This window comes from Sciurus carolinensis, unplaced genomic scaffold (assembly GCF_902686445.1).
Source record: "Sciurus carolinensis unplaced genomic scaffold, mSciCar1.2, whole genome shotgun sequence".
NCBI lineage: Eukaryota > Metazoa > Chordata > Mammalia > Rodentia > Sciuridae > Sciurus > Sciurus carolinensis.
In genome coordinates, this window is record NW_025920144.1 from 937,864 (window position 1) to 964,085 (window position 26,222).

The 26,222-nt window shown below is 55.3% G+C and overlaps 1 pseudogene; it reads left to right on the plus strand.

Annotated features, from left to right (window-relative positions):
• The first annotated feature begins 682 nt into the window (after window positions 1-682).
• On the plus strand, window positions 683-23,946 carry LOC124974347 (probable RNA-binding protein 19; annotated as a pseudogene).
• The last annotated feature ends 2,276 nt before the right edge of the window (window positions 23,947-26,222 follow it).

The following is a 26,222-nucleotide window of genomic DNA, read 5'->3' on the forward strand; positions in this document are numbered from 1 at the left end:
AGCCCAGGTCTTCCAGGCTTTGAAGTTGAGAGTATACAGGTGGACACGACCCTTGAGGATGGCCACCTTGTCCCCCAATGGGGAGTCATCTGCTCCAGACACAGGGCACTTGGACATGTGTGTGTCCCCATTCTTGAGTTGGAAGCAACCAGTCTTTTGCTTCCCAATGAAAGGAAGGGCCTCCCTCTGCCTCCTCTTCTCTTTCCTCTTCCTCCTCCCTCCTTCCTAGTTACTGTGCCCTGCAGGGAGTCTGGGAGTTCAAGGCCCAGTCTCAGCTCTGACCCTTGGGGCTACTGGGCCTGGGGGATGCTTCAGCCCACAGGCCTCTTTGATCCTAGTCTGCAGAACATACTGGCAGTGTCCGGCCTTCCAGCCATCTCCTGAACCCCTATACTCAGGGTGGCCCTGGGGGTCACCATGTCCAGCAGGGTTGGGGCAGCAACCTTCCCAGCACATCGATGTTTCTCTGGTGGGAATAGAAATGACCTTGTTCTGCACCTGTTGGCTCATGGCAGTCTCTGCTGGGGAGTGAGTGCTAGCTAGGCAGGTTTTAGCACCAAAGGATTTACCAAAACTTAGGTTGTGCAGAGCTATCTGGAGTCCAGAATTACAGGAAAAGGTGCCAAATTCAGAATCCGTGTGGATTTAGAGGCTTAGTAGGAGGCTGGCCTCTGCATGTAGCATGGAGCCAGCTGAAATCAGCAGCTGCAAGGTAGGTGCCTCGGCTCCTCCCTCTGCCCTGGCCCTCTGCTGGCCTGTCCATGGCATGCTGACCTGGCTGCAGCTCTCACTTCAGAGGCAAATGGGGACCCTGCATCCACTGCCTCTGCACTGGCCAAACCCTCAGTCTGGCAGGCACAGGCGCCAGCACTTCAGCTACCCTGGCTGCAGCTGCTCCTGGAGCTGCCACGTCCTGGTCTGTCCCCTGCTCCCGCCACCTCAGGGAACCCACTGTGGCCTTTTCTCTTTGTTCTCAGACAGAGAAACCAGCGAACGAGAAGGAGCCCATCACCTCCCACACCGTGAAGCTGCGGGGAGCCCCGTTCAGTGTCACAGAGGTATGTGCTCTGAGGACAGGGCGAGGAGGGGGCCACTCAGATTGAGAGCTGGAAGGAGTCACAGACCAAAAAGGCTGACCGATGGCATCTTGGGCGTCACCAAGGAGGGACTGCGATGGCTGCCTCGAGCAGGGGGGGCCTGTTCTGCTCCCTCACCTACAGTAGGGCTGGCCTGTGGTCAGATGGTTCCTGTGGAGAGTCCTTCCCCATTTTGCAGCGGGTGGCTGCTATAGGTGCTTGTGAGTGTGGAGGTGTTGCTGTCTTCAGAAACAGGCCACAGTCTGGCTGGCACCATGCCTGCAGCTGACTGGCCCTAGAGCTGCCTTAGCAGAGGACCCTGTTCTCATGCCCGCCTTGTGACAGCCATAGAGGTTCCCCATATGAGATCCTAGAAGACACAGCTAAATAAAAAGAACGAAAGTCACCTATAACCGGGATGGCCGTGTGAGTGACTGTGAGCTGGCGTAGCCAGAGGGGATGCCAGGATGCAGGTGTGAACGCTGCAGGTCTGACGACTGGAGGTGATCCACAGGTGCTCACTATTCTCAGCACACTGGGCTGCCCCACCCTAATTCCTGGGTCCCACCCAGTGACAATCCCTGACATTTGGGACAAACCTTCTTAAGTGTCCTTTTCTTTGTGCACTGACGCTGACCTCTGTCGTTGGTTTGCATTTTCCACATCCCTCTGTGAGGACTGGCTTGCGACACCGCCATTTTCCTTCTTGCATGTTCTTCCATGCTCAGGGACACTTTGATACACTTTCCTGGTCTCCTAAATGGGGATATGGGACTTAGAATTTTTTGCTATTAGAAATACTGAAGCAGTTCCTTGAGATCGAGGTCAGTTGGGTTTTTTTTTTGTTTGTTTGTTTGTTTGTTTTAAATTTGGTACCCAGGATCAAACCTCAGGGTATATAACCACTGAGCCACATCCCCAACCCTTTTTATGTTTTATTTTGAGACAGGGTCTCATTCAGTGGCTTAGGATTTCACTAAGTTGCTGAGGCTGGGTTTGAATTCATGATCCTCCTGCCTCAGCCTCCCAAGCTGCTGGGAAGAGTGGCGTGCAGCACGCCCATCCTAGTTAACATTTTTTTAGGGAAAAATACTCCTCATAATGAGAAAAGTTTCAGAAACATCAAGGATTTGAGCTGAACAAATTTATTTCTAAGGAATTTGCAAACTTTGATGGAAAAACAGAAAATGGACATGTTGACTGCCTACCAGCCAGAAACCCTGTAAGGCCACAGCTGCCACGGGTTCAGAAGGTTGACTGCAGAATCCATAGCCTGAACAGCAGGCAAGAGGCGCCAATTTCTCTAATTTACACAGATTCTTATGAAGGATATATGACCCGCCCAACAGAAAAATGAAGAAAGAACAAGAGGTTTTTGAAGAAAAAGAATTCAGGTGGCCTGTACAGATGCTTGAATTTATTCATAATTATTAAAAACAAAATTGAAACTGCAAGTTCAGGTTTTTCACTTGCCAAAGTGGCATACATTTTTCACATTTGGCAATAAACATTTTCATGCCTTTTGAAGGACAATGTAGAAGTGTCAGGCAGAATTAGGAACATCCAGGCCTTTGCTGAGTTGGTGCTGAGCTTTGCCCCACGGGTGGATCCCCCGAGCACACCAGAGTCTGAACTCAAGAAAGTTCTTTGCAACCTTCCTGTTATTATTTAAACTTAATGTGTTGATTTATAGTCATCAGTAAAAGTAGAAAAGCAAAGCTCCTAGGGATGCATTGTGTCAGGGTAGACGGGGTCCCCAGGATTCCTGCTGGCAGGTCAGTGGAAGGTATCCATCAAGCTCTGGCGGTGCGGGTGGAGGCAGGCCATCCCTGTGGCCTTGTTAGGCACATAGGATGCTTTTTGCAACCTGCTCACCAGCAGTTGATTGTTCAGGGTCCGGCTGTCACATGAGACCTTTCCCAAGGCAGTGCCGCCAGCAGTGCTAGAGTAGGCTCAAAGTTCAGAGGACCTGTCACTTGGCCTGGGACAGTGGGAGCAGACTCCAAGGGATGAGACCATGCTGGCAGGCTGGGTGAGGTCCCGGGGGCTTAGTCTGCTGCCCCGCTCCAGAGCCTGCTGCCAGGCCCATCGCCTTTCCCAGCTGGAGCATATGGCAGCCTGCAGCCAGAGCCTGGGTCCCCAGCCAGGTATGTCAAGTCCCAGGTTCCCCAGAGCCCTGACCCTCTCCTCCTGCAGGTGGATGCTACATTGAGGTGTTCAGGGAGAAGCACATGCCCATAGCCAACAGAACAGTGTGCAGCCCTGAAAAGGCAGAACACTCTGGAAGAACAAGGAGGAGGAGGACCTGGCTGACTTCGGGAGGCTCTTTGTGCACAACCTGCCCTACACCAGCACCGAGGAGGACCTGGAGGGTCTCTTCTCCTCCTATGGTAGGGATCTGCTCCTGGCCATGCACCCCTGCTGTGCCCGGCTCCCACTTGCCTGGGTCTGCCCCATCTGCCTCCCACTTGCTCTTGACCTTGGGCAGTGGCTCCAGCTGGTCTCCTCATCTGAAAACAGGACTTGCTGTTCCCACTGCAGATCCAGTGGCATCTTTTGTTTCCTGAACTTGAACTTGGATTCCTTTTTTTTTTTTAATGGTGCTGGAGATTGATCCCAGGGTCGCTCTGCCACCCAACTACATCCCAAGTTTTTTTTTATCTTTTGAGACTGTCTTGGTAAGTCCATGAGGCTGGCCTTGATCCTTCTGCCTCAGCCTTCCAAGTCGCTGGGATCGCAGGCATAGCCAGCACGCCCAGCAGAACTTGATTCCTTAGCTCTCACTGTCCAAACGCAGAGCGGGAGCGATGGAGGCGTTTTCCTGAGATTCCTTGGCTTCTGGTGTTGGAATTCAGCAGCCGCCCAGCCCTCCCCTCCCACTGTGCTCCTGCCTGGGAATGCTTTTCTTTCTCAAGTCTTCCCAAGCAAACCCAGCTTCTGAGAAGAGGCAACAGCCAGGGCTGTCTTTGGTTTTGCTGGTGTTACTTCTTGAATTGGGAACTTGCAGTCCTGTAGTTGAGCTTGGTCACAGAGGCCGTTTGTCGAGGGGAGGAAGGTGGGCTCACAGTGCAAGTGAATCTGTGCTCTGGAGATGCTGCCAGTGCCCTTGTCTCCCAGGAGACTGACCTGGGTGTGGAGGATCAGTGAGGCCGTGTGAGTGTGGCTTGGGCCAAGGACAGCTCAGAGGTCCCAAGTGGAACCTGCTTGCAGGCCAGGTGATGGGACCTGAAGGTCTATCCACGCTATCCTGCTCCCCAGGTCCTCCCACGGGCTGGTGCCCTGGCCACACAGCAGCGCTGAGTGGATGGGAGTGGGCTTGACCATAGACTGCAGGTATCCATTTGGGATGTGGCCACACTTGGTGTTCAGAGTGGAACCACTGCAGATAGTGTCCTCTGAGAGGGACAGTGTCACAAACACTTACGTGGCACTAACTGCAGCAGGCCTTGGTAGTGACTGCACACTAAGTTTTGGACCCTTGAGGTCACTGTGTGTGTGGCAACTGTTGTGCCATGCACAGGTGAGAGGAGGAGGCCTGTGTAGGCGAGGCCACTGCCCAGGATAGGCTGTGCACAGCAGGCCTTGGAGCCAGGTGCAGCCCAGCACCTTCCTCCTTGCTTCTTAGGGTGGGTGTGAGGGGACTGGGAAATGACACCCTTTACCTGGAGGTGGACCTTGTGGCTGGCAGTCGCCCTCCTTCCCTCGGACTGAGTGGGCATGGCCAGTGCACAGCAGCTGTTCTTTGTTCGTGTGGCTGACACTTAGTGCCTGGCACTTTCCCCCGAGCATGGGACCAGCTCCAACCCAGGTGACTGACGCTCTCCTGTCCTCAGGTCCCCTGTCAGAGCTCCACTACCCATCGACAGCCTGACCAAGGAACCTAAGGGCTTTGCCTTTGTCACCTTCATGTTCCCTGAGCATGCAGTGAAGGCCTACATGGCAGTGGATGGGCAGGTGTTCCAGGTGAGGTTGCTCAAAGGCCCACTGGGGTCGCCAAACCTGGTGACAGAGGAGGGATGACCCTGTGGAATGCAGGGAACTCTGCTCTTCAGGGTCACCTTGCGATGTGCCCAGGCCACCTCCCCTCCAGTGCACCTTCATTCACAGTGTATGGACCTTGTGGGCTCCAGGCCAGACCTGGCCCACCCACAGCCACTCACGTTCTCCCTGTGCAGGGCCTGGGGGCGAAGTGTGAGGGGCTGTGGGGTGTCACAGAGGAGCACCTTTCCCTTGGCATGGCCATGTCGGGGACCCCAGTGTCAGCTGGACCGAGAGTAACCATATGTCTGCTCCGGCTGCCGTCCCTGTCCTCCTGCATGTCTGGCCCTGGGTCCAACTTGTTTAGGACAGGAGGCACCACTAGACAGGAGGCCCCACTGGAGGGCGGGACTGGAGGTGAGAAGGCAGCTTGCCCACTTCCTCCCCTGTCCCTGCAGGGCAGAATGCTACACTTGCTGCTGTCCACCATCAGGAAGGAAGCCACTGAGGATGTCGACACCCCCGGCTCATCCTATAAGAAGAAGGCAGCATCCAAGGACAAAGCCAGCAGCTGCAGATCCTCGCCAGCCCTGCCCACGCTGTGCTGCCCTCTCCGCCTTTCCCGACCACCTGGTCCCTTTTGCTCTATAGCTTGAGGTTCATCCTCACCTCTGAGCTGGCTTCCCCACTGTGGATGGGGAGAGCGGTGCGGAGCTCACTTATGCTCTGAGGTATCTCGTCCTCTATGAGTGGATGGTTGCCACCTGCTGGGCCCTGGCACAGGCCGGCTGCTGGCACTGCCAGAGGTTGGATCTGTCAGCCCCGCTGCCTGTGGGTGGGAGGTGAGGTGGCGGGAGGGATAGGAAGGCAGGGAGGCTTATGATAGGCTATGTGTCTGTGAGAGAGGGTCCGTGGGTCCCAGTGTGGCCTGTCCTGCTCTGCCCCTGCCCGCAGCTCCCACAACTGGAATACGCTGTTCATGGGGCCCAATGCTGTGGCCAAAGCCATCACAGAGAAGTACATTGCCACCAAAAGCCAAGTGTGGGGCCACGTGAGTGGCCCATGACTTGTGAGCTTCGTGTCCGCAGACCCTCTTGGTAAATCTGTCCAGGGCTGGACCCCTGTGGAGTTCTTTCTGGGCAAAACCAGGAGCCCATTTCAGCCACGTGGCAAGGGACGTCCCTTGATTCTGCCCATTGGCTGCTTTCTCCACGGTCCTCTGCCCTTCAAGACACTCGAGGTCAGCCTGTCTGTAGAGGTGGACGGCAAGCCCATGTGTAACTGAATGACTTGGTGGCCACATTTTTAAAAGAAGCAGGAAAATTAATTGTAACAGACACCGTCCTCAGTTAACGCTTCTGAGGGATCATCGCTTCGCTGCACCCAGTGTAGTCACAGGGTGTTTCTCCTCCCTCGTTCCCACCCAGGCCACTGAATTCCATGCGTAGTAGGACGTGGGTTCTCAGGTACCCAGGGGCTCATGGATGCCATGCTCTGCAGTGCAGCTTGGCCTGAGTTGGAGGGAAGGACAAGGGACAGTTGCAGTGGCTCTGGTGCCACCAGTGCCCTGAGCACCAGGGCTTCGCAGTGCTGGGACAGGGTCCTGCCTTCTAGAGCCTTCTGGTGACTTCTGGAGCCTCCTAGTGGAGACAGGTGGAGAGAGGAGAGCCTGGGCTGGTGGGGGAGGTGACAGAGCAAGGACTGCTTGGTGTGAGGGGTTAGGGTCAGGGTCAGCCCTGCAGAAGCCCCCAGGGGCTGCAGGAGGAGCTGCAGACCTGCCCACTGTGGAGAATTGAAAAGCCCGAGCTGGTGTGGGGACTCATGACTGGAGAGGGCGCCCGAGGGGGTCAGTTGGGTGTGGCTGGGTGAGGGGCACCGCCGAACCCACTTCCACTGAGTCTGCTCAGCTGTTGGCTGGAGAGAGCAGATCGGGTCCATGTGATGGCTGCAGGCCTCCTTTCCTCCCTCCCTCAGGAGACCAAGGGCAGCATGGCTGTCCGTGTGGCCCCTGGGGAGACCCAGCTGGTCCAAGAGGTGCAGCGCTTCCTCCTCCACAACGGGGTCAGCCTGGACTCCTTCAGCCAGGTGGGTCCCCACTGCCCTCCCCGCGGACTCTGATGGCCCCAACTGGTGGCTGCTGCAGAACTGGGGACGGGGCTCCGGGGAGGCTGGGGATGTGTTGACAGGCCCTGTGGTGACTGGAACCAAAACCTGAGGACTCACTGCTCTGCTGCCCCTCGCAGGGACAAGCTGCTCCTGGGGCTTCTCCATGCCGGTGGCAGCAGGTGGCCTGCAGTTCCACACTGAGATGCCACTCTGATCAGTGGAACAGTGACTGGGGCACCTGGGAGGTACAGCAGGCTGGTCTTTCACTGTCAGGGTCTGCATGACTCAGTGGGGGGCTGGAGGCTGACCCGTCAGCAGAGCTGCCCAGCTGTGGAGCCAGCAGGTGGCCTGCTGGAGAGGGTGGCGCCTCCTGGGTCTACTTCCCAGGCGCCTGGCCCCTGGGGCCCCAGACAGTGCTGGTGTCAGACTGGACCCCTGCTGTCATCCCTCACAAGTCCTGTCCACTCCACAGGCCTCAGCAGAGTGAAGCAAGACTGTGATTATGGCCTAGAACCTCCCCGCAGGCACCCTGGAAGCTGAGTTGTGGGAGACCTTCGGCTGCTTCGGGCACCTGGGCCGAGTGCTGCTGCCCAAGGGTGGCGTCACTGCCATCATCATGGAGTTCCTGGAGCCCCTGGAGGTGTGCAGGGCCTTCTGACACCTGGCCTACTCCAAGGGAGGGCTGCCCAGCGCAGTTAGGGGAGAGGGACCTGGTGTGTGGGAGGGCCCTCAGTCTGAGCTCCACCCTCCCACAGTTCACCTGCAGAAAGCACCCCACCCCCGCTTTCCCTGGCTTCCTTTCCTGCCTCAACTTGAGCCTTCACTGTCTGCTTCTTTGCTGCCATGTACTCGTGATAAGCTGAATTCCCTATACAGGGCTGTTTAAGAATATCTATAGCCACGGCAAGATGTCCCAAGATGGAGTCCCACAGGTTGGCACCTTTGCCTCTGCAGTTCCACCATGTCCCACTGTATCTCAAGTGGGCTCCAGGTGTGTCTTCTCCAGCATAGCCCCCACAGAGGAAAGATCACCAAGAGGCTCCAGCGAAATCTGCAGAAAAGAATGTGGTGGAGCCAGAATTGGGTAAGAACAGATCTATGTGGGAGGAGAGCAGGGCAGCACGGAAGTGTTCATCAGGCCACTGGTTTAACACTTTGTTCATCTTGCACACCAACAGACTTCAGTCTCTAATTGTATAGGTGTGTAAAACATTCCTGAAAAATAGAGCATCAGAGCCAGGCACGGTGGCGCACACCGCTCATCCCAGCAGCTCGGGAGGCTGAGGCAGGAGGATTGTGAGTTCAAAGCCAGCCTCAGCAACTTAGTGAGGCACTAAGCAACTCAGTGAGACCCTGTTTCTAAAATATAAAATAGGGCTGGGGGTGTGACTCCATGGTTAGGCACCCCTGGTTCAATCCCTGGTACCAAATAGAGCGTTCTGAGCACAGTGTAAGGTAGCAGCTGAGGGTGAGGGAAGAAAACCTAGATCTCTTCATGCTTAGAATAGTCGGGAAAGAGTCCCTGATCCGTAGGTGGGGTGAGCTGGAGTCAGGGAGGAGAGCCCTGGTTGCATGTGGCACAGCTCCCCTGGTGTCCAGCGACTGCACAGGCAGGAGAGGGAAGAGCAGTGGTGAACCACCCTGGCCTGGGTGGTCCCAGTCCACTGGCTGACCCACAGAGTAGGCATGTGAGCAGGGTAAGAGTTACCTGTCAGGACTGTTGTGCAGACTGCAGGACCTGGCACATCCCTGGACCTCACCCCTCTCAGGATGCCTGAGAACTGAGACGTGCCCCATACCCACAGCTGCCCCAGGAGACGGGCAGCTCCCCAGGGACCCACGACCACACCTTGTAGTCAGACACCTTCAGGAGCCTCCTGCGGACTGGGTTGTTTGACCCAGGTTTTAAGATTCTACCCCTCGGCCCATCACACACAGGGTTACCAATTGCTCAGTTTACTAAAATGAGAATTTTCCTCTTAAAGACAGATAAGTCCCTTGTCTACCATCTCCATTGTCCTCATATATTTACAACAAAAGTGTTTTATGGCAAAAAAAAAAAAAAAAAAAACAGTGGGTGCAGAACCTCTGATCACCCCTGTAAGGTTTGAATTTGTGGCCTTGCCTGGTCGGGGCCTTACTCCATGCCTGTGGCTCACATCCACGTGCCTGTGGGTCTTCAGGACTGGCCGTCTGTAAGGGCATTTGTGACCCACTGGCCTGGAAGCTGCACCCATCCCTTCACTCTCTGCCCATCCCTTCGCTCTGCGGATGGAGTGCACCCCATTTGCTAGGTGGATGGTGAAAGGCATGAACCTTTCCAGTCCCTCCTTGGTCAGCTTTGTGTTGGGGTCCTTTCCACCCTGCTTGTGCTCCTGGAACTCACCCCTCATGGGGTCCTCCTGTGTCCATAAACAGCCGTTGCCCTGCAGCTGCCAGCCACCATGGCTTTCAGTTCCGCTGCTGCACATGAACCCAGTTAATGAATTCTGACCCAATTGAACCCTCCTCTCTAGCACACGAACTGGTGGGGTCAGGAGGCTTGCAGACAGCTCTGGTCTGGCTTCTTCCTCCCTGCTTCGGGCACAGACAGGACAGGCACATCGGGCACAGCACCTCCATCTGGCTGGGCTGATTTCATTTGAACTAGATGGTGCCTTCTCAAGCAGGCACCTCGTCTGCCTTGCTGACCATGCACCCTGCGGAGTGCCAGGCCCTGGGAGTGCAGAGAAGGTGCTGCCCCAGGGCATAGTGGGGCCCACTCCCTGCCTGCTGGCACCAAGCTCTCTATGTTCTCACGCTGAGGTGCTGCTTCTGGGGAGTGGGCCATGCGTGCCGGTGATGGTGGGCAGGGTCCCTGTCCCATGCCCACTCTGGGGCTGGGCCAGATGCCTCCCTTCAGGCTGGATCTGGCCCTGAACAGTGAGGGTGGCACCCACGCACCCCCCTGAGGACAGAGGGAGATGCCACGCTGACAACATCTGTAACTCTGCTGTCCAGGGTGACCACAATGAACATGGCCCAGACTTCCCAGGACCTCCTGGGCTGGTCATGGACATGTCTGAAGAAGGCCTCGGGTACAGGCCTGCTCTGGGGTGTGAGCAGTGTCCTCTCGGCACCAGTGTCTGGACCCTGTTAGAATGATCTTCTGTCCCCAGGCTCAGGTTAGTGTTGAGGGTCCCGACAGTCCTGCAGCTTGGAGGGGCTGGTGTCTGCTCACTGACTGACAGGAGGCCTCAGAGCCAGGATCTGTCCAGCACCGGTGGGTTTGCTGCAGCCTCTGGGAGCCTCTGTGTTGCCTGCACAGCCCCCGGTCCCTGGTCCCCTGAGCTGTGCCCTCTCCCTTTCGGCACCCCACCCACTCTCTGCACATTGTTCCAGATGCTTCCTCAGGATGACAGGAGGTAGGGGGCCCCAGGGCCCCAGGCTCTGTGTTTGGGGCTGGGCAGGGGGAGCGGGAGGGACCACGCTTCTCTGCAGTGCTCTGCTCTGCTCTCTGCCACTCTCCAGGGAGTGGCCAGCATGTTTTATCTCCCCACAACCAAGACCCTCATCTCTAGATAAAGGGCTCAGATGTGGGGGTCCTGGAAAGCTGCTTGCAACTGATAACAGTCTGCTGGTGGCCACAGCGCAGGAGCCTAGAGGAGTGGCATGGCCTGATTATAATAAAGCTGTGTGGTGCCGCGTGCCTGGATTTGATTGTGGGGCTGCGGCAGAAGCCCCTCCCTGCCTCCTGCCCAGGTGCTCAGTGGTACCTGCTCCTGCTCCTGCTCCTGCAGCCAGCCCCTCCACTGCTTACTCCTGCCAGAGCCTGGTGATTCTGTTGGCGAACATCTGCTTGAGTTTGGTAATCACTTATTTTTTCTTTCCTGTCGTCCTTTGTCTCCCCATTCAGGCTGGCAGCAAAGTACTTCTTAAAAAGACCTTTGGCTGGTGGCCTCGGCCCTGGGTCATGTCTGGGCCTGCTTGGACCTGGATGTGGGTTGCTGTGGGATTTGGCTTGGTAGCTTGGAGGTGCTGGGAGGTGCAGGGGTGACTGGGTCAGGTTGGGTCCATTACTCAGGGCCAGCAGGGACACTGTTCCCTACACACAGAGGTCTGGCCTGGAACCTGCAGGAGGAGGGCTGGGCTCCCCTGCAGCTGCCTTCCCTCAGAGGGGATCATGGGCTTCCCTGGGTGCCAACCCAGCCAGCTGGACACGCAGGGTCCAGGGGCAGTGTTCATGGTGCAGTGTTGCTTCTGGGGTGTTGGATAGGCCCAGGGGCTGTCACACAGCCTTGATGTTCATCTTGCAGTCAACCTGCACGCAGCTCGGACCATGGTCCCCACTCACATATGGAAAAGAGGAAGCCCCGGGGTTAGTGACCTCCAGAGGTCACATGCGTGGAGGGCATGGGGATGTGCCCTGCAGCTGTGAGCCCTGAGGCCTGAGCCCTTGCCCGTCCCCACTGCTCCCTTTGAGCTCTCAGCTTGTTGGCCATCTGCAGATGTTTTTGGAGTATCCTCTCTTGACCAGTGCTGGGGGTGCAGGGGTAACTGCATCAGGCTGGGTCCGGTCCTCAGTGAACTCCCCTTTATTTGGGGACCCAGATGCAACCAGTAAGGAAGGTGGTTTCAGAACAGTCTAGGGGCTCTGGAAAGAGGACACCAGGGACATGGTGGCCTTTTTTTACTAGTGTGACCAGGAAGAGTTGTCTGAGGGCAGGATGTTTGGACTAACACTGGGCAAGCAAAAACCAGGCCTGGTAAAGACAGGAGGGGAGCTGGTTGGACCAGGAGGTAGCAAGTTTAAAGGTCCTGTGGTCAGCATGTCTCTGGCAGGCTTGAGCATTAATGTAGAGGCCAGCAAATCAGGGATTATGTCAAAGGAACTGGCAAACTGGGAGCAGGCACTGAGAGGCCACTGGTAGGGCAGCCACTCTATTGTCCAATGGCAGGTGATAGTAACCAGGCCTATGGATGAGTAGTGGACGCTTGTTTTTCTTAACAGCTTAGCACAGTGCAGGAGTGTGTGTGTGTGTGTGTGTGTGTGTGTGTGTGTGTGTGTGTGGTTTTACTCCAGGCTGCAGGAGGGATGTGGAGGCAGGGCAGCCTCGTCACTGACCCAGGCTGCGTGGGTGGTACACAGCAGAGCTGGGTGGTACACGCCCACAGCCTTGTGTTCCCACATGCGTGTCCCATGGCTCTGCCCCTCCTGACTGCTGTCTCTAGGCCCCTCCTCTCCAGGCCCTGTGGTCAGCAGATCTTTAAAGACTGCCATGCCCTCGTCTCATAGCATTTCAGGATCCAGACACTCCGGGGGCATTGATGTCATTATGGGCGTGAAGGGTTAGGACATGGATGTCTCTGGAACTAGCCAGCCTGTGCTGTTGGGGAAAGACCCGGCACACGGGAACACTGCTTTCATCTTCAGCCAGCTGTTTTTCCCAGTGCCCCTCCCTGGGCGGGGCTGAGAGCGGCTGACCTGCCCAGGGAGGGACAGTTCCTGAGCACAGTTCCTGAGGTGCCCACTGACCCAGCCTGCTCAGCTCAGCTCAGCTCTCACTAAACCCAAACACCACACCCCAGGTGGTGCCTGTGACCACCTGACCAGGCTCCTGGGCTGGGGTCAGGTGGAGTCGACTCCACCTTGCCGAGGACCCTGGCCTCCCCAGAATGTCCCTGGGAGACTCCCACTCCTGGAACCCCGGCAGGCCCCTGAGACAGTGCAGGGAAGGTGACCAGTCTTTGCCAGAGGTCTCTGAGCAAGAGGGAGGTGTCTGCTTGCTGGTTGGTTAACCAGCTCCTGCCTGGCACAAAAACCTCTTGCCGTTGAGTTAGGTTGCCAAGATTGAAAAACTGGGTTTTCCTGTGTAAAGTTGTGTTTTCTGCTTCTTTTCAAAACTCTGAACTTCTGGCCATACCGAGTTGGCCTCCCCAGGGGGCAGAAGCTGGATATTGCTGAGGAGAGGCTACCCCTTGCACTGCCCATTAACCTTCTGGTACACCATTCTCCCCAACCCTCTCCCCTCTATAAGTTTCTGTCAGTCTTCTGGGAACCTGTCTTACCTTCCTGAAACTGCTTGGCATCTAATGTTGGGATGCCAGAATGTTCCCAAGTCCTCCCATTTCCACCTGTTTGTGTTTGTGATGTGGTCTCTGTGGTTGTGGATGAGGCCAGGTAGCCAAGGCACCCAGCTGAGGTCCTGGCATGTGGCAGGAGATCTACTGCCCATTCTTTCTTTGGCCTTCAACCTCTGAGATGCAGGATGACCAGGAGACCCAGAGGGTCTTCCTGCTGATGGTCTTGACTTTCACTTTGATTGAAGTTCTCCTCCAGGACCTGGAGTCTGAGCTGCTGTGGCTTTAGTAGGCTGTTTCCTCCTCTCTCCTTTGAAAGTGTGTTTCTGAGTATCAATGGCCACACCTGGAGTCCCTTGCTGTGTCTGTTGGTTGTTTCTTGGGTGGGGAGGAGCCTGCATGTAGATTTCCTCCTTGTGGCCTGGGACCCAGGAAGCTGGAGGACTGGAGGTGTCCTTTGGGTCCTGGGAGGGTTCCAGCTTGGTCACTAACCATTTCTTTGAGACTTGAATGGTTTGTTCAGCGGCTAAGCAGTTGACACCTAATCAGGACTGGAAAGCTTCAGGCCACAAGCAAGAGGCACAGAACAGGGTCCCAGAGCTTGGCGTGACAGTGCAGGGCAGGTCTGAGCACCTGGAAGCCCCCTTAGGCCCCACACAGGTGGGAGCTGTTGGAGGGAAGCATGCTCGGGAGAAGCCTATGGGCTCCTCTTGGGTCACGGGACCTCGGGAGCTTCTACCAGCCTGGGGGGCAGGGCTGGAGTCTGGGGCAGGGCTGCCACCTGCTCAGCACCAAGGTGGGTTGGGGTGAGGAATCCCCTCCCTGGGGCTGTCCCCCTGGGGCTGTGGGATAGCTGTTGAGCCTTTCCTGGGGAAGGGGCTTTTCCCCAGGCTCAATTCTCGGGACTTGGTGAAATTGGGGAGGTTGAGCCAAACTGAGCGCATTTCCCTAAAGTAGGGTTTCTCCAATGGTCCTGAGGCTGAGACATCCACCCTCGCTGGGGCAGTCACCTGCACTGGGCCCTGGCTGACTGCCCATGGCCCTGCCTCTTCTGCCCAGTGCATCCGTGGGCACCACCACTAACTGGCAGGGCCACGTTTGCCCTCCCTCTCCGTGGAACATGTTCCTTCAGAGTGAGCGAGGTGCAGGGGCGGTGGTGACAGGTATTGGTACAGCTGCCTGGGTCTGTAGTTGCAGAAGTGGCTACGGCCCCTGACCTCTGTTCTCACGGCTGCATGTGCATGTGTGCTTTCCCCGCCCGAGCAGACTGACGGAATCACGCACCACCTTCCTCGTCTTCACCTTCAGGTCCCCGGGTCCATGAGCTCCCTTCAGCATTCCTCAGCACATTGTTTCTGTGGCACCCTACAATCACAGCATCCAGTGGCCTTGCTGGTCTGTCTGGAACTCTGTGGTGGGTTTTCCCAGTTTCCACTATTATGAAATACTATGACTTCCTTGTGTGTAGACAAAACCACTTTGACACACATGCATGTTCAAGGGGTATTTGAAATCCATATTCAAAGGGTTTTAGAAAGCTAATTTTTCCCATTCTGTTATTTTTGCAAAACTCTTAAGATGCATTTTAGTTTGAAAGTTCACTAAGTGCTGTTTTTTAAGGAAAAATAACATTTTGCTTAGGTTCATGGTTTCCATAATTTATTTTGAAGTTAAAATGAGTATAGCCTAGACCTATCTGGGGCTTATAGGATTGAATCTCTGTCATATTCTCTTTAAAACAGAGCAGGATCTGGGTGCAGTGGCACATGTCTGGAATCTCAGCAGCTCAGGAGGCTGAGGCAGGAGGCTCTTGAGTTCAAAGTCAGCCTCAGCAAAAGGGAAGCGCTAAACAACTCAGTGAGACCTGGTCTCTAAATAAAATACAAAATAATGCTGGGGATGTGACTCAGTGGGTAAGTGCCCCTGGGTTCAATCCTCAGTACAGAAAAAAATAAAATGCAACAGGGGCAGATGGTGGGACTTTGTCTCTCTCCCTGACTCTCTTGTTGCTGACCTGCAGTCCCTCCAGACTATGCCATGGAGGCAGAGCCCCTTGGTACAGCATTCTGTGCTTTAGGCCCTGGCTTTGGTGAGTAGATGTTACTTAATGGGGTGGTTTGTTTTTGATGGGGTTAGTGGCTGACAGTGAGACCCCAGAAGGTGAAAAACCAGCAGGGGAAGGAGCACAGGCCTCCTCATCCAAGGGATGAAGAAGAGGAGGAGGAGGAAGAGGAGGAGGAGGAGGAGGAGGAGGAGGAGGAGGAAGATGAGAGACTTCCAGGATGCACTCTGTTTATTAAAAATCTCAACTTCAGCACCACAGAGGAGATGCTGAGGGAAGTGAGTATCCACCAGGAATGGGGGATGCTCCAGGCTGCAATGAGGGCAGTGTGTCTGCTCTGGTTCCAGCACAGCTCGGGTGGTGGACAGCCCACCCTACCGCACACCACCCCTGCTGTCCAGGGGAGGGTTCACATTCCAAGTGTGCATGAAAAGAGTGCCCCAAACTCTTCTGTGGTTAGAGGACCAGAAGTCAGTGCCACCACTGCACGTGGCCTGATGGAACCTGCAGGAGACTCGTGAGTGAGGGTGTCCCTACCTGGCACATCTGGATGGGGTGAGTCTGTACCTGTGGGAGGAGAACAGAAGGGGCAGGGTAGGGAGCTCCAGGCAGGAGTTTGGCAGATGCCCAGTGAGCATGAGCCCATGGGCTGCAGGGCCAGGATGGACAAGGCTCCACTCCTGCTCACAGGATGGGGTCTGTGAGCTCCCTTTCCCCCCAAACGGGACTCCCCAGCAGAGGTGCTGCTTTCAGTGAATCAAGCGTGGCACAGAACAGACGCTCACCAGATTTTCTGCTTAATGGATAAGTGACACAGCTCACAGCCATGAACTTGTCCTGGAAGGGAGATGGCCAGAGGATGGAAATCTCTGATTCCCCTCTCTTTCAGAAGGTCCCCTGAGCTCTAAAATTCTATGGAGGGTTCAAGAGAAGAGGCAGTGTCCACTGACCCTGCCTCTGTGTTGTGACTGTCCCTAGGTAGGACAGCCACAGCAGTGGAGAGGCCCAGACCCAAGCAGACAGCATTGCCAGGGTGCCTGGAGCACCTGATGAAGCACTGATACTGACATGACTTGGTTTTAGAGGCGCACCCTAGCAGTGTCTCAAAGGCAGGTGACTCTGAGCCTGTCAGGCCAGGTCTGGTCCTGTGTTGTCTTTGTCACTCCTGGCGTGGTATGGGACATCACTATTGGATCAGCATTACCTAGAATTGCACAAACAGCAACTCAAGGGTGTCCTCAGAATTGAAGGCCCTGGAGCTGGAAGGTTCAGCCAAGATCATCTAGTTCAGCTGGGAGATGGAGCTTCAGAGAGGTTGTCTCACTGTCCTGAGCTCATACAGCCCATTAGAGCACTGTGGGGAAGCACAGTCCAGATCACAGGACCCCTGTCCCAGCACCTGAATGTGGAGCATTGATCACGGATCAGTCCTCCCGGGCCTGGATCCTGACCTCACTCCTTGCTAATGGGCAAGCCCTGCAGCCTTTCTGTGCCTCAGTTTCTCTGGCTGTAATAGAGGCACGAGTGGAAATTTCCCATTGGGTTGTTTTGAAGGTTTGTTTGACTAGGATGAGTGAGATCCTCCAGGTAGAGGGTCCCATACCTGAAGCACAAATCTGCCACTGGTGTGTGTGAGGGTCTCTGCTCCTCCTCCTGCCTGTCGCTCACTTGGTGGACAGTACTGAGCACCTGCCTGTCTTTGGTACTGAAGACAGAGCCAGAGTCAGAGCCATGTGGAGTGTGCCTTAGCTGGGCTCTAAAGGGAGACAGGAGAAGGGAGGGGAAACATAGAGTGTGACTTACAGTTTTTTAGAATTATTTTGGCTTTAAGCACAGAGGACAGTGAGGTGGTCGGGCCTGGAGTCAGTAGAGTCCATGCCCCTGAACTGACCCCAGCTTCTGGGGTCTGCAGAAGACCTCTCAGCTGATCCAAGGCCTAGCTCCTCACTCTGTAAGTGGAGCAAAAAGCAGCCCAGCTGCTGTTTCGAGAGGCCCAGAGGACTGACCATGTTACTTGGAACAGGCCATTGCTCACCAGCTCTGAATGGCCCAGGATCTCCGTGGGCAACGTGGGAGGACAGTTTGGCAGGCTGCACAGTGTCTCAGAGCCTGAGTCAGCAGCCCAGGCCCAGGTCCAGGTCCAGCATGTCCAGCTTTGTGACCCCAACTGCCAGCTCCTGAGGCCTGGCCTTCAGCTGCCCATCTGAGGGTGTCTCTGGATCACTAGGTGGGTGGATGGTGTGGGACCTGGCACAGGCCCTGTGCACAGTGTGCAGCCTGCTGGGGTCAGCTCTGTGTGCTTCCTGCTTCCTGTGCCCGTGGGTGGACCTATGGTGACTGGAGAGGCTCCCACACAGGTGGCGAATGCTCCCCGAAGTCGGGGGCTGCATGATCCTCTCTTCTCCAGGTGTTTTTCAAAGTTGGTGCCGTGAGGAGCTGCTCCATCTCCAAGAAGAGCAAAGCAGGTTACCCATGGAAATCTTGGCTGGAAGGAAGTGGTTCCAGAAGAAATCGTACCTGCAGGCGGGGTGGGCAGCCAGGCTTGTCTGAAACAGCCCCTCCTCTCTCCTGGAGACTTCTGTTGTGCAGTCAAAGAGGCCCATGTGTCCTGGGCTGTCCAGAGCCTCACAGGCTGTCATGTGGTCCTGGAGTTATGCACCTAGTGGGTGGGCAGGGTACCATCAGCACCCGGAGGATCCCTCCTCCCCACTCCTTCCAGACACAGCAAAAAGGACTGATTGTGTGCTTTCCCACTTCATTTCCAAGAGAAATGACCCATACATAGAACTTCTAGATCATTCTGCCACATCATTAATCTGCACCTCCCTGCCCATTAGGTAGTGGGCAGACAGAGATCACTTGGCCTCTCCTTTCAGCCCCAGGTCTTGTTCTGATGCTCCTAGCCGCCCTTCATTCATACCCTGGTTCCCTGCAGAGCATGAACAAGGACATGTCCTTTGTCCTTTATCATAGCCACATACCCCATGCAGCAGCCCTTTGATTCACAGACATGGTGCAGTACAGCACGAGTCAAGAGTGACCACTGCCCATTCACTCCCTAACTGGCCTGGGCCACCAGGCAGTGAGCGCCAGAGATGTCCCTGTCCCCAGGCACCTGCAGTAGCTGGGAGACATATGAGCTGGTGGCTTAAGCACAGGGCCAGGAGGGCTGTGGCAGGGTCTTCAACTCAGAGTGGGCCTAGAGGCACGGAGGCTGAGCAACCTGGTGGCAGAGGCCAAGGCAGGAGGTGCCCTGGAAAGGGAGGCAGTTTCCAGCTTAGGAAGTGATTTTTATGCCCTGCAGGGGTTTGGACTGCAACCTGGTGGGGAACCACTGAGGGTTTTAAGCAGATGCTTCTGTGTGTGAAGTTAGAGGTCCCTTGCCTCTGTCTGCTCATGCTGCCATGGCAGCAGATAAAACAGGCTGCAGGGACACTGCCCCTCTGGGAGCCTGCCCTCACCCCTGCAAGCACTCAGCAGTGACTTGCCACCCCATCATCAGTGTTGGAAGTACCTCTTGCGGTGTCCACTGTCCTTTCAGGAGCCTGCCATCCTGTCAGGTGTTGGGGAAAGCTAGGTGGTATCTGGTCAGCTAGGTGCAGCAGGATGAGGCCATGCTTGTCCTGGGGCTGGCATGAAGGACGACTGGGTACAGGTGGCTGTGCAGCAGCAGGTCATACTGCTAACGCTTGAGGGGCACAAGGAGAGATGGTGGGCAGAGCTCATGCAGAACTGATACATGGTGGACCAGCAGAGCTGGGTTCTTGGCACCAGCTTGTGCCCCCCTCCCACAGTCCCAGGTCAGCATTTCCTGTGGGCTGAACCCACGGGCACAGAGGCCGGGAGCCAGGTGCTGCTGTTGACAGAGACCAGCCTCCCAGGCAGAATGGCCTTGCTGTGTCGGAGGCTGGGTGAGCTCCTCTTTCTCAGGAGTACATTTGACACTCAGGTGCAGATGCCAGCAGCCCACCACCCATAGCCTTCTGCCCCGAAATGAAAACCCTCTGCTCAGAGAGCAAACTGACAGTCACCATGGGACAGGACTGCCTGCCCCCTGCAGTCCTGAGCCACGTTTGAGCTGTTCACGAGGTTCCCTAGTGTGCCTGGCCCTTGGTTCCTCGGTCTCTGGATAGAAACACAGGCGCAGGGCTCTGCAGGGGAGGCAGAGGTGCAGTTAGAGACCTTGTGCTTTGGGGTGCCCCGTGGGATTCCCCAGCATTACCTCTCTATGCCTGACACACACACACTGAAGCCCCTGAAGAGGCTGCTGTTGCTCTTGCCCTCTGACCTCCTGCCACCTCAGAGGGGGAACCAGATGGAGCCAAGACACCTTCACCATCTCCGTCAGAACTTTAGACCCAAAATCCAGGAGCCAGATCCAAGGGTCAAAAAGGCCTCTGGAGGCAGACCTGGGTGCTGGTGACAGCACATGGAGGCAGGGCTGTCCAGGTAGCGGCTCCTGCTGGAGAACAGTGGTCAGCCCCGAGTCAGTTCCCCTCCCTCACAAAGGTGGGATCGTATTAGGAAGTTAATTATCACATCAGTCATCTGTTAATTATTAGTGATCATCAGTGGGTGGATTCGCTGGGGCAACTAGTCGTAAATGGCAAGCCTGGAGCTGAGGCCATGTGGGAGCTGGAAAGAGAACTGGAAAGTATTCAATGCCAAGCCATGGCTCACTCTGTGATCCCTCTCATGGTGTGTCCTCCGTTCCAGAAGCACTGATTTCCATGGAATTTGGATTCGTGGAGTACCAGAAGCCAGAGCAGGTCCAGAAAGTCCTCAAGCAGCTGCAGGTAAGCGAGCTGTGAGTCAGGGTCCATGCTGGGGGCCCGTCATATCTGAAATTGGGGGCAACCCCTGAGCTCCCGTCCTGCTGGACCCATTCTTTCACCACTTTCGAGGGGACAACACCCAAGCAATGAAGTCCCCTCTCAGCCCTCCACAGCCCTTCATTCATTTATTCCACCCACGCGCTTGTGTCATAGGCCTAGTTTGTTACAGCACTGTGGTAGGCCTGGGGAGACCCTTTCACTTTCTGGTGGGGAGATGGGCAGTGGAGCCATGAATTAACACAAGACAAGGTCATGCCAAATTCTGTCACATGACTTCAGAAGTGGGGCTGCCTTGGGCTGGATGGGCAAAGGGGAGCCCCTGAGGAGCAGATGGCTGAACTGACACCTGCCCACACGAAGTCACCTGCACAGAGACTTGGAGGGAAGGCTGTCCAGGAGCAGAGGATGGCATTTGCCAAGGGCCTGTGTCAGGGACTCCAGGGAGTTGGGGGAATAAGCCCCACAGGGCAGCTGGCAGAGCAGTGTGTGGTGAGCATAATGGGAGATGGAGGTGTTTAGGACAGATTTGCATGTCACTTAAAGGACTGGATGTCAGCCTGAAGGCTGGGCGAGACTGTTGGAGGACTGGGATCACATTGGAAAGGGTCTCATTTGTGCTCCAGGACAGTTTCCAGCCCCTGTGTGGAGATGAGATGGGAGGAGGGTGGGCAGGAAACCCTCAGTGGCCAGAGAACAACAGTAGGTAGGGCCAGGGATGGGCAGCAAACGTGCTGGAAGGGGCTGGAGAGTATCTGAATGTAGATTGAATGTTCTGTGCAGATGGAGGAGACAGCCTTCCTGCTGAGCCCTAAGTCCGGGGATAAATGTGACCCTTAGGAGGAGGGAGCCATCACCACAGTGAGCACCTGGCCAGGGGTCTGTATCACCCTGGGGAGCCAACCTCACTGACAGTGACCACATCTCCCTCACTGAGGCCCACGTGCCAGGCTCTGCCAGGGCAGGGAAGAGGGAAGAGCTCTTCCTGGTGTTTGGTTAGACACCGGAACTCCCACTGTGTCACCGGCACTGTGCGCTGTCAGCTCAGACATGGCTCCTCAGACCCTGTGGTCATCTTCCTCTTGCATTCAGGTCAAGGTTCAGTTCAACTCTGTCATGCACACAGGGCACTGCTCAGCCCCAGTCATGCGCATGTGCGTGCCCATGGCCACTGAGGATTGCTTATGCAGAGCCACCTGGCTGTATTTTCTGGGAGGTTGGAGGGACTTTTGGGGTATTTCACTCAGATGCCAGCTCCACCCCCAGGGACCACAACCTTAGGCGCAGGGCATTGAGCCAGGGATTTGGAGAGCTACAGATTAGGTACCAAGTTCTCTCTGCAAGCCACACCAGAAAGGCCCCTGAACCTTCAGATGCTTTTAAGCAGTGGCCGAGCCTATGCACTTGAATGATGTAAAGGTCAAGGCTGCCACATGGTTCAGTGAGCATTTGGAGGCTGGGTGTCTGTGATGACTGGCCGCTGCCTGGCTCTCACCCTGCCATCTTCGGGAAAGTCCTTCTGTGCCTGCCCTCCTGACCCCTCTGCACAGCATCTGCCAGGTCGGCCTTTATAAGAAAGGCCTCTGTGAGCAAGACTTCGGTGAGCACCAGCCCTGTGAGCTTGGCATCTATGAGCTTGTCCTCTGTGAGCACAGCCTCTGTGAGCATGGCCTCTGTAAACAAGGCCTCTGTGAGAACAGTCTCTGAGAAAGGCCTCAGTAAGCACAGCCTCTGTGAGCAAGGTCTCTTTGAACATGTACTCTGTAAGCAAGGCCTCTGAGTTTGGGCTCTGGAGATTGGCCTCTGTGAACATGGACTTTCTGAGCAAGACCTCTGTGAGCAAGGTCTGTGAGCAAGGACTTTCTGAACAAGACCTCTGTGAACAAGGGCTGTGAGCTCAGCCACTGTGAGCACCGCCTTTGTAACCAAGCACTCTGAAAGATAGGAATATGTGAGCATTGCCTATATGAGTTTGGCCACTGTGAGCACGGACTCTGTGAGCACTGCCTCTGTGAGAATAGCCTTTGTGAGCAATAACTCTGTGAGTGCAGACCCTGTGAGCACAGCCCCTGTGAGCACAGACAATGTGAGCAAGGTCTCTGTGATCAAGCCACTGTGAGAATGTCCTTCATTAGCAAGCCCTCTGTGAGCACAACCTCAGTGAGGAAGCCCTCTGTGAGCAAGTTCTCTGTGAGCAAGGCCTCAGTGAGCACGGCCTCTGTTAGCAAGGTGTCTTTGAGCAAGGCATCTGTAAGCAAGGCCTCTATGAGCTCGGGCTCTGTGAGCTTGGCCTCTGTGAACATGGACAATCTGAGCAAGACCTCTGTGAACATGGCATCTGTGAACTTGGCCTCTGTGAGCTTGGCCACTGTGAGAATGGCCTCTATGAGCAAGACCTCTGTGTGCATGGCCTCTGTGAGCACAGATTCTGTGAGCAGGTCTCTGTGATCACGGCCACTCTGAGAAAGGTCTCTGTGATAAAGGCCACTGTGAGCATGTCCTCTATTAGCAAGACCTCTGGAGCTAGACCTCTGTGAACATAGCCTCTGTGAGACAGCCTCTGTAAGCATGGCCTCTGTGAACACGGCCTCTGTGAGCTTGGCCTCTCTGAGCAAGGCCTCTGTGAGCATGGCTTATGTGATGAAGGTCTCTGTGAGCAAGGCCTCTATAAGCATGGCCCCTGAAGCTCAGACTCTGTGAGCATGGCCTCTGTGAGAAAGCACACTGTGAGCTCGGTCTCTGTGAGAGCCTCTGTGAGCATGGCCTCTGTGAGCAAGGTCTCTGTGAGCATGCCCTCTTTGAGAACACTCACTGTGAGCTCAACCTCTGTGAGCACTGTCTCTGTGATCACGGACATTGTGAGCATGGGCTCTATGAGCAAGCTCTCTGTCAGCTTGCCTCTGTGAGCACAGCTTCTGTGAGCTTGGCCTCTGTGAGAATGGTCTCTGTGAGCATGGATCTGTGAGAACGGCCCCTGTGAGCACAGCCTCTCTGAGCTTGGCCTCTGTAAGCTCAGCCTCTGTGAGCACAACCTCTTTGAGCAAGGCCTCTTTGAGATGACCTCTATGATCGTGGCTTATGTGAGCAAGACCTCTGTGAGAAAGACCTCTGTGAGCTCGGCCTCTGTGAGAACGGATTCTGTGAGAAAGCCCTATTTGAGCTCGTCCTCTGAGAGCACGGATCTGTGAGAATGGGTTCTGTGAGCATGGCCTCAGTGAGCAAGGTCTATGTTATCACGGCATCTGTGAGCAAGCCCTCTGTGCTCATAGCCTCTATGAGAAGACCTCTGTGAGTTAGGCATCTGTGAGCACAGCCTTTGTGAGAATGGCTTCTGTGAACACAGCTCTTATTACCAAGGACTCTGTGAACTCATCCTCTGTGAGCTCAACCCCTTTGAACTCGGCCTCTGTGAGAACAGCCTCTGTGAGCAAGGACCCAGTGAGCAAGATCTGTGAGCAAGGCTTCTGTGTGCTTGTCCTTTGTGAGCACGGCCGATGTGAGCAAGTCCTCTGTGAGCTCAGCTCTGTGAGCAAGGTCTCCATGAGCATGGCTGCTCTGAGCAAGGTCCTTGTGATCAAGACCACTGTGAGCATGGACTCTTTCAGCAAGGTCTGTGAGCTCAGCCTCTGTGAGCACTGCCTATGTGCGAAAGTCCTACGCGAGCAAGCCCTCTGAGAGCTAGGCCTCTGTGAGCACGGCTTATGTGAGCTCAGTCTCTGTGAGCAAGGCCTATGTGAGAACGTCCTCTTTGAGCAAGGCCTATGTGAGCAAGGCCTGTGTGAGCTCGCCCTTTGTGAGCATGGCCTATGTGATCAAGTCCTCTGCGAACTAGGCCTCTGTAAGAACGGCCTCTGTGAGAAAACCCTCTGTGAGCTTGGCTCTCTGAGCAAGGTCTCTGTGATCACGGCCACTCTGAGCAAGGTCCTCGTGATCAAGGACACTGTGAGCATGGACTCTTTCAGCAAGGCCTCTGTGAGCAAATCTGTGAGCTCAGTCTCTGTGAGCACGCTGATATGAGCAAGCCCTATGCAAACAAGCCCTCTGAGAGCTAGGCCTCTGTGAGCAAGGCCTATGTGAGCAAATCCTCTGTGAGCTAGGCCTCTGTGAGAATGGCCTTTGTGAGAATGGTCTTGTGAGCACGGATTCTGTGAGAAAACCCTCTGTGAGCTCAGCCTTTTTGAGCAAGGTCTCTGTGATCAAGGCCACTGTGAGTATATCCTTTATTAGCAAGCCCTCTGTGGGCTAGGCTTCTGTGAGCACAGCCTCTGTGAGCTTGGCCTCTGTGAGTCTGTCCCCTGTGACCTCAGCATCTTTGAGCAAGGCCTCTGTGAGCACCACCTCTGTGAGCATGTTCTCTGTGAGCAAGGCCTGTGTGAGCACAGCATCTGTGAGCATGGCCTCTGTGTGAAAGCCCACTGTGAGCTTGGTCTCCTAGAGAACCGCATCAGTGAGCAAGGCCTCTGTGAGCAATGCCTCTACGAGCTCTGGCTCTGTGAACTCTGTGAAATCCATCTATCAGCATGGATTCTCTGAGCAAGCTTGTGTGAGCTCAGCCTCTGTGAGCATGGCCTCTGTGAGCTTGGCCTCTGTTAGCACAGCCTCTGTGAGCTTGGCCTCTGTCAGGATGGCCTCTGTGAGCAAGACCTCTGTGTGCACAGCCTCTGTGAGAAAGGCCTTTGTGAGCAAGGCCTCTATGAGCACAGGCCATGTGAATGAAGATTCTGCGAGCAAGGTCTCTGTGATCACGGCAACTCTGAGCAAGGTCTCTGTGATCAAGGCCATTGTGAGCATGTCCTCTATTACCAAGACCTCTGGAGCTAGACCTCTGTGAGCACAGCCTCTGGGAGACAGCCTCTGTAAGCACGGCCTCAGTTAGCATGACCTCTGTGAACAAGTCCTCTGTGAGCACTGCCTATGTGAGCAATCCCTCTGAGAGCTACGCCTCTGTGAGCACAGATCTGTGAGCCTGGCCTCTGTGGGAAAGCCCACTGTGAACTTGGTCTCCTAGAGAACCACATCTGTGAGCAAGGCCGTTGTGAGCAAGGTCTTTGTGCACAGCCCCTGTGAGAAAGCTCTCTGAGAGCTTGACCTCTCTGAGCAAGCCCTCTGTTAGCAAGGCCTCTGTGAGCACAGCCTCTTGTTACCAAGGCCTCTGAGCTCAGCCCCTGTGATCTCAACCCCTGTGAGCTTGGCCTCTGTGATGACAGCCTCTCTGAGCAAGGACTCTGTGATTAAGATCTCTGAATAAGGCCTCTATTACCAAGCCCTCTGTGAGCTAGGCTTCTGTGAGCATATCCTCTGTGAGCTTGGCCTCTGTGAACCCAGCCCCTGTGACCTAAGCCTCTTTGAGCAAGGCCTCTGTGAGAAAGCTCACTGTGAGCTTGGTCTCCTATAGAACCACATGTGTGAGCAAGGCCGTTGTGAGCACAGCCTTTGTGAGCAAGGTCTCTTTGAGCACAGCCTCTGTGAGCAAGACCTCTGTGAGCTCGGGCTCTGTGAGCTCAGCCTCTGTGAGCATGGACTCTCTGAGCAAGACCTCTTTGAGCTCAGCCTCTGTGAGCACCACCTCTGTGAGCAAGTTCTCTGTGAGTAAGGCCTCTGTGAGAACAGCCTCTGTGAGCATGTCTCTATGAGCTCTTGTTTCCTTCATACCGAGGAGAAGCACAGAGGACACACCAAATGTGTGTCATGGGTTGGGAAACCAGTCACATGTTGACCAGGGTTCCCTGCTGGCTGTGGAGCCTGACTGGTTGCCAGGACCTTTTTCCTTGGAACTCCTGAGCTTAGTGGCCATCACATAGTTCCCTGCTCATTTGCTTTCATCCAGTGCTGCAGGATGGGTAGGGAAACTCTTTAGCCACAGAAGGAGAGGGAGGCTGTCAGACCAGCATCCATCTTCCTCCCAAGGAAGAGGAGGGTAGAGAAGCATCATAGTGAGCACTTGTCAGCACCAGGAACCTGCGAGCAATTTCCTGAGCCCTAGGAGGAATGTGGCTTGCTGACTGCATGTCATAGAATCCAAAGTGTAGTTCAACACACTGAGCACTGAGCCACACCCTGCCACTTCTGCATCTTGGAGAACACAGACTGCGTAGATCCAGCAAGGAA